The sequence below is a fragment of the Chinchilla lanigera genome, unplaced genomic scaffold (assembly GCF_000276665.1).
Source record: "Chinchilla lanigera isolate Chin_1 unplaced genomic scaffold, ChiLan1.0 scaffold00079, whole genome shotgun sequence".
Classification (NCBI taxonomy): domain Eukaryota; kingdom Metazoa; phylum Chordata; class Mammalia; order Rodentia; family Chinchillidae; genus Chinchilla; species Chinchilla lanigera.
Window position 1 is genome coordinate 9994943 of NW_004955480.1, and position 8577 is coordinate 10003519.

At 41.2% G+C, this 8577-nt stretch overlaps 1 long non-coding RNA gene across 1 annotated transcript in view; it reads left to right on the forward strand.

The window, feature by feature from the left end:
- The first annotated feature begins 637 nt into the window (after nt 1-637).
- The window catches only part of LOC106146457, an 18284-nt gene continuing 10344 nt past the window's right edge, over nt 638-8577 (forward strand). The window contains exons 1-2 of the long non-coding RNA XR_001230891.1: nt 638-715; nt 4384-4451. This is a non-coding gene — a long non-coding RNA (uncharacterized LOC106146457). The remainder of the gene's footprint in view (nt 716-4383; nt 4452-8577) is intronic.

Here is an 8577-nt window from a genome sequence, read left to right on the forward strand (position 1 = left end):
TTTTGAGAAGACATCCCCCCAGGTCTTACTTTAGAAGGGCCTCCTAGGGAACTGGTTCCCCAAGATTTATTTCACTGAGCTCAGTCATGCAGACACTCAGAGCCTGCTACAGCCACGGTCCCAGGAGTCTTAGCTACTCACCCTGCTGAAAGCAAGATATCCTCCACATCATAATGCTGATTTCAGCAGCATGCATAATGCAAATGTTGTGGAGTCATAGAGGCTTCCAGACAGATTTTAATGGCCTGGGAGCCCCAGCAAGAAACTCCTAAGAGGACAGTGCATGAAGCTGTGGTAATGAAGCAAAGGTGCAGCAGAGGCCCCAGGAAGTTAGAGATGCCAAGAACATGGACTGTCCACCAAGGAAAGCTGCAAGGTGTGAGTGGAGCCAACCCAATCAAAGGCAGTACAGGTTGCAAACAGAAACACCATAGAGGTGGGATTATCCAAACTCTTAGGAACTCACATTTTACTACCATGTACACCAGGGCTACAAGGTCTAATGTTCGCCCTGCTAGGTTTTGGTTTTACTTTGGTCTGATTCTTTTCTATCCCCCTATTCTTCCCTTTTGAAATGGGAATGTGTACCTTGTGCCTTTATACCTTCGGATTATGTAATTTGGTTTCTCTTTTTACAGAGGTTCAAGGTTAACAGTTTGCCTGGAAAGATTTGGGCTTGGACAAAAATGCTGAAAATGTTGAGACTTGGGAAAAGGTATTATGGTATTTTCTGCTGTAAACAAGATCATGTTAAGTGGAACTATAACCTTATGCTTATTTGGGAATTAAGTATAGCTTAAGGAGATATATTTAGATGTCAAGTTGACAAAGGGTGCCATGGGAAGGTTAAGCTTGATCATGTCAAATTCATTGGCTTGGGAGTCATGCAGGCAATCAGTGGAACGTACTTCTGGGTGTGTCTAAGTGAGTCATGGAGGTGCGACCTTAGGGACAGTTACTGGTCCCTCACCCATTCTCTAGGGCTGTTCCCTAGCCCTATTTCCCAGTTGTCATGAACAAAACAACCTTGCTCCACCATACCCTTTTGCCATGATATTCCTAACTTGGAACCTGGAAAATGGGTACTGAATCCTGTGAAATTGTAAGCTAAATGAAACTTCTTTAAATTGTGGGTGTCAGGTGTTATGTCTCAGCACCAGGATAGCTGATTAGAGTAAAAGGTTCTCAAGGAGAATACAAACTAAGTGACTGATTAAAGAATTAGAGAAAGGCAGAAATAAACAATAGGGTGAGAATCAGTGGGAGAATATGAGACTCAGGAATGAGATTTAGCACTGACATGTAAAGATGGACTGTGATCAGAAGAGACACACAGGGAAGAGGGGGGAAGGAAACAGATGGAGAGGAGGAATGAGTGCTAACCTGTTAGTAGGGGAGGAAGGGTTAGCCACTTCTACATTTGTATCGCCCTTTCCATCTCCAGAGCTGCTCACATTAACCACCTCAATTAATCCTCCAGTATGAAATATGGAATCCTTATTTCCATTATACATATAAGGAACTGAATTTCAAATTGGTTTAAACACACTTCATGAGATCTTATAAAATGTTAATAGCAGAATCAGGGTTCAAATATGTCGTCAATGTCTAAGTGCAGCTCCCTCCCCTTCCTCTCTCTTTCTGTCTGTGTAGTGTCTGCTTCTCTTTCTGTCTCTATCTCTGTGTCTCTAACTGTCCCCATCTCTCTTCTCCCCCTCTCCTCCACTTTCCCTTTTACTTTCCCTGCTCCTTTCCCTGCTGTTTCCATTTTGAATGCTAGTCAGTTTCCTTAACAAAATCAATCTTGGAATTAGTGGACTGAAACCATTTGGCACGCATTTCTCAGCCTAGATTTTACATGCTATCAAAGGACAGATTCGCCAGAAGATTAAAGCTGTGTGAAGGCTTCTTGAATTTTATGCCTCAGTTGTTTGTAGTTAGAGACCTCTCAAGTTCTGGATGTTAAAATATGGCTGCTTTTCTTCTTTTCAATTTTGTTGACAATTTCCATTAGAGCTCTGTTATCCCCCTGGATTGGTACAATATAAAATTGCTTTCGAGGTTGAAGATTGCTTTTGTCAAGGTTGGAAGCTGACTGAGCTTCCTAAGTTCAAGGCTTTACCCTAAATGCCAGATTTGTCTACGCGTTAAGTTCATTTGTGCTTTATGTCTGGTATGACTTGAATATTTCCCCTTAATTCCATATGTTGAAAACTTGATCCCCAGTGCAAAATTCTTCAGAGGTAAAACCTAATGAGAGGTGATGAAAGTTCTCACAGGAGTGGTTAGTTATCACCAATGGACTTGTCATAAAGGCAAATCCACCTCTCCTTGCTCTTTCCCTCTAGCCCTCTTTTACCTTTCCATGTCCTCTATGGAATTATGCACAACAAAGCCCCTCACCCGATGCAGGTGTTATTATTTTGGACTTTCCAGCTCTCAAACAATGAGCAAAATAAATTTTTCTTCATTATAAATCCCTCCGTCTCTGGAATTGTGGTGATAGCAGCACAAAATGGACTAAGACAGCATCAAAACCCATACATTCTGTTTCTTAGAAAAAGAACTTCAAACAGCCTTTAAGAGAATGTCATAAACAGTGGGCATTAAATAATTCATCCAATTATCTTTCAAGTATAATATGAATAAGAACATGAAAATGAATAAGAATCACTGAAGTTACAATTATTTATTTGCAATCTTTCAGAAAATAAATAAATGATTTACAAGCTAATCTAAAATTGCATAACCCTTAAATACACTAAGTTCCAAGCACTCCATTACGATAAAATAGTTCATGAGCTCATTCCCTTCAGGAAGTCAAGTAGAAAAGCTTGGTACAAATTACTTATATGAAATGCTACTGGCTTCATTGCACTCAACAGTACTCTTGTGTCTTCAAGCATTAGTGATGCGCACAACCACTCCTACTGGCATGAACTAAAATCATGGTATTCTTTAACTAAAGAGAGAAGACTTCATTTAAAGTCTTCTGACTGGTGCTGGGAATTACTTTTGTGTTGTTGCTGAGACAAAATACCTGACACTCCAAATTAAGAAAGGCAAGGTTTATTTAGCTCACAGTCTGTGGAGGTCTCAGTCCATACTTGGCTGGCTGCAAGGCAGAGTGGAACAAGGCACAAGGCTACAGTTCATGACGGTGGAAGATAGCAAAAGCAACAAGAGCGAAAGGGAGTAGTAGCAGCAAGCAGCCTTTTTCTCTCCCTTATATTGTAAGCAGGCTGCCCCCACCCAGGGGCATGTAGCACTCACATAATCTCCATGCCCTCCTCTTGCACAGACTCAGGATGAATACAAAGTAAGCACCCTGGCTCCCTGCTGAATCACATAGTTAACCTTCTAAACTTCTCAAGTTGACACAATGAACAACATTCCAGAGCTGTAAGGGCATGTCCTTTTCACCCCAGGATGTAGAACTGCTGAGTCACTTAGCCAAACCTCTAGACTCCCTAAGTTGACACAATATATGAACCATAACAGGAATTTTACAGTGAAGTGGGAAATATGCATGGATTTAGTTTTCAATTCAAGTTCCAATCTGCCATATGATGGCTCTGTGACTTTGTGCATATTTGACCTCAGTGAATTTTGTTTCCTTGTGTTCTAAATAAAAAGGCAAAAAAATAAAAACTCACTCTCTTCAAATTGTCAGAAGGGTTATGTGGACGTGGCCAGTGTGGTGGGGTAAAAGCTGGGTATGTTTTCCCCCAAACTTAACCTCTGAACTCTGGTGCAGCTCCTCTGTCAGGCTGGACTTGTAACTGGTTTTTAATGTGGAGCATTAGGCTCTACCAAACAGGGTGTCCCACTGTCTGCCCCTTGTCCACACCCATGCCTTTCTCCAGGGAATGGTATATAGCTTTGAAGTATAGAGTCATTTACAAGGCAGAAAGAACTTAGAGGTCACACTGATTTCCCTCCTTTTGTAACAGATAAAGAAACTAGGATCCAAATAAAGACAGTAACTAACTCAATAGCCCTCAGCTAATTAGCATAACTTTATTTCTACAACTGAATATGAGGCGAAGGGCACATATTGTGAAATGCTCACGTTGTCCTCTGTAATTCAGGCAAATTTACAAGCATAGACCAGGAGATGATTAGAGTGTTCATTTGGTGGAAAACAGCCAATATCTGATCATCATTCAATGCTTATTAAGTTTCTCTGCAGTACAAACCACTGCTGGAAGTGCTGAACAGAGTGGCTTAAAATAAAAACAAATCATAAGATCTGACAAATACCTAGTAACTAAATGCCAGTGTGGATGAGGACACAGGGTGCACCAAAGTCAACATGACCTGCCTAAAGAACTAATTTAGGATGTTACTATAACTTGCTTCTATTTGTTTTCTTTCAAAAAGAGAGAAGTAATTTCAATCATCAACTGAACAACTATTTGTGTATACCTGACTCCGTGGTAAGCACAAAAGTAAGTTAAAGTTATTAAGCATTGCTATGGACCTCAAGGACTTCGTGACTTGCTGAAAAGATAAATCAGTCTTGAAAATAGTTGATAGTGCAATAGATAACAGAGATGACCACTGAAATGAACTAAGCAAGAGGCAATATTATTCCTCAATCAACAGATAATGTAATTTTTATCAGCCACAGTATGTAAGACACTGCATTAGGCCCCCAAAGTAGGAAGAATTAAAAAGACATTACCTTTGTCATCAACATAATCATACATGGCAAGTAAGTGGATAATTGTCATAGACTCCAGGCATAATGACAGGAATATGCACAATACTGATGGTAACACAGTCTACCAACAACCTAGGTGAAAAAGGAAGGCTTTACAAAAGACATGACAAACTGAATGCTGAACAGTGATATTTTGAGAGAGCACTGTGTAGCTGGGGCCTTGTATATGCACGAACCTCATGTACAAGAGATAGAAGACTCAAATTCTCAAATTTAAAAAACATGAGGACTTGGTTAGCTGGCTGTATTTGAGAGAATTGTGAAGGGTTGCTGTTGAATCTCTTGAGAAATTATACTTGGTGCAGACTTTGTACCCAAACTATGCAGTAGGGAAGAAAAATGAATAACCTATAAACAGATTTCCTTCCCTAAAGAAGAAAAAAGTCCAACCACCTGGAGAAAAGGGATTGGCACATAATGTAATATTCTGATTTATGTTGTATAATGCTTTCCTACTTAGCTTCTGTTTAAAAAAAAAAAAACTGGCTGGAAGAAGACGGATTTGTGAAAGATTATTTAAATGACAAGATGTATTAGTCAGCTTTCCCCTTGCTGGGACAAAATACTCAACACCTGCAATTAAAGGAGGATATGCTTATTTTGGGTCCCAGTAACAGGAGATTCGGTACATCGTAACCCGGCTCCAAGGCAGAAACGTCGTGGCAGAAGGGCGTAGCAGAGGAAAGCTGTTTGCCCTACAGAAGCTAGAAAGCAGAGAAAGCAGGGAGGAGCCATGGAGGGAGATATACTCTCCAACAGCAGGTGCCCAGTGGCCCACCTCTTCCAACCAAGCCCCTCCTTTGAAAAGCACAGTCAGCTGTAAACTCAGCAATGGGCTAAGCCATTGATGAATATCACCTTCAAAAAGTCACACCTGTGAACAAGAGATTTTTCAGAGATATTTTAGATCTAAACTGTAGCACAAACCATCTCTCTTTTCACTTAGGTCAGTGTTCTTAATATTTTTCCCAGAACTGATCTGCATCAAAATCACCTGGAGTGACTGTAAACACAAAGATTTCTATGCCCATCTAACCTACTGTTGTGGTTTCTGTCTAGATGTCCCCTCAAAGCCTCATGCACTCCTAGGTGGGGCTTTTGGAAGGTGATTGGATTACGGAAGTGTTATAGCTGATTTGCTGTTAGGAGGTAGGTTCTGGTCAACAGAGGTGGGTCATTGGGTGTGACCCGGAAGTGTTTGTCTCACTTCCCATCTCCTCTCTTCATTCCTTCTGCCAAGCGGTGAGCAACTTTCCTTCACTAGACACTTCCACCATGCCATCCTGCCTTGCAGCTGGCCAACTATGAACTGAAAATGTGAATTTAATGAGTCAGGCCCCTTGCATTGGAAATACACAATTTATCCATTCCTTTGATGATTTCCATTTACAGTAATTTTTGAGAGCTGCTGCTTTGAATCTGTCCTTCTTAAATTAGGGATTGAATTTTTTTTTTTTTTTTTTTTTTTTTTTGTCTGTTTGAGACAGGGTTTCACACTTCAGGCTGGACTTGAGCTCACTTTGTAGCCCAGGCTGGCCTCGAACTTGCAATGATCGTCTTGCATCTGCCTCCCAAGTGCTGGGATTATAGGTGTGTGCCACCACAGCCAGCTTGAAATATTTTTTAAAGGGGAACTTGGGTCCCTCTTGGTATCTGTAGCTGTAATATTCTGTGTTAATCATAATGAATATAAAAAATTAAATAACATGAATTGGAATTCATTGTCTCATAAATTCTAGGACTTCTTATGAGATTAAAAGATAAATTTAGTTTTAAATTTTAGTTTATTTCAAAGATACTAACCTTTACAAAATAAGAAATAATGCATACCAATGGAAAAGCAGGGGATAGTAATTCTAGAATGTCACAATTTGGAAGAATTGCCAGAGGAGTTCCTCCATGTGTCAAAATGCTAATAAACCACTGCTCACACATGGTGCGTCTTCCTGAATCATCTTCTGCATAGATTTATAAAAAGCCCTTATTAATTTTGTTATACTCCCCTAGCTCCACCCATATTACTAACTTCCCAAAACCACACCACATATAAATTCTCTTTTTTCTGTTATTAGCAGACTTGGGTTAAAATGTCTGGAGCAGATCCTGTGTGGGCCTCCTACTTAGACCTAACTCCCATCCCAGAGGCTGCATCTGGACGCCCTTCCTTCACTTGAGCCAGCATCACCCTCTGAGCTGTGCTTTCCTCTTGTGCTCCGCTTTCCTCTTGTGCTCCCAGGGGCTATCAACAGACGCCACATGAAGTCATCTAATGAAACGCATCAGTGCCTTCACAGAATGTGAGGATCTTATTAGAAATTTTCCTCTGTTATTCTGTGATAAATTTGAATGTGACTTGCATGGAAAACCCCATGCAGAAATTTCCCTTACAGTTCACTCTGTGGGAAAAATTTGATTTCCTGAGGGGCTGGTATATTCCTTTTTTGAACCAAATAAAAGTATTATGAACATTAATATATATCAAATTATGTATTACAAGTAAATAAATACACACACGAGCGCTTCACTCTCCACATCTTCCCTATTGCCACTCCCAGACTGGCACAATGGTGCCAAGTGCGTGCCTCTAATGGCCCTGCAGACCATGAGGTCCTTACAGAGCACCAGAACTTAGCAGACCAGTGCTGACCCTGTGAGTAGCTTACTCACTATCTACACTTACAGAAGTCGGTTTTATTAGGATATCAATCCCAGTACCAGGCTCAGATCCTGAGTATTCTGAGCCAAATGGCATCTTCCATTCACCTGACTACTCCACGTCTCCACACCTTGACAAGTGACTTAAGTAGGCCCCATGAGTCTATTTAAAGCAGGGGTTTCCCACTCTCTTTCTTGGTTGTTGCTCCCTGAGTGCCCCTTCTTTCTCCTGCCTCTTCTCTTTTCCTTTCTTTTCTTCCTTCTTCCTCCTCCTTTCTCCTTTACCCATCTCTCTCTCCTTTCTTCTCCTGTCTCCTCTTCTGTCTCTCTCTGTCTGTCTCTGTCCCTCTCTGTCTCTGTCTCTGTCTCTCTCTCTTTCTCCCCCCCCAATAGAAAAATATCCATAACTTGAAGGGAGCAAACACCTTGGGAGAACCCAATGGTCACACAAAAAATGAAGAAAAATTCGTGCAGAAGAAATAGATATCTCAATTCCATACCTAAAACCCACCTCGTGTGACCTTCCTGTCCAATGACAAATTCATTTTTTGATTGTTTAGGCAATGTTGAATGGGATTTCTGTTATAGCTGTCGGTACTCTAACTGGGACACAGACCTCTGATAAATGTCTCTCGTGAAAATTAATGCCATTGAAAGTTGTTAAGCGCTAGCCCCTGCAGATCCCCTGGACAGAGATTCTTATGGGTTGTACCTCCATTGTAACCAGTTCTTCTCTCTAGAGCTTCTCTGAACCATCTCCAAAGCTCCCAGAAGAGCTATGCTGGTAGAATATCTGCATATGAGACAAAAGGAGCCAAAGTCATTCCTTCTCCCAACTAAAAATATCTCCTTCATTGGTCTAGCTTTGGTGCTTAAAAATTCCCCTATGACACACTGCTAGAGCACACTAATGAATGATTCTAGGAACAGAGCAATATAAGTTCTTAGTGGGCCTGAAGAGGCAGGAAGAGTTTGGGCATTTCCATCCTCATACAGTGATTAACCGAGTCCTCTGCACTCAGTCTGCTCCCATGTACACAAACCTCAAGGACTCAGGTGGAAGCCAGTGTGCCAGTGGAGGGAGCAGACTGACAGACTGACAGAGAAGTGGTCAGTCTGGAGTCCACATGTTCTAGGGCTGGGCCAGAGGGGCAGCATGGAGAAAGCTGTGCTCATATGTCAAGAAGCACATCCAG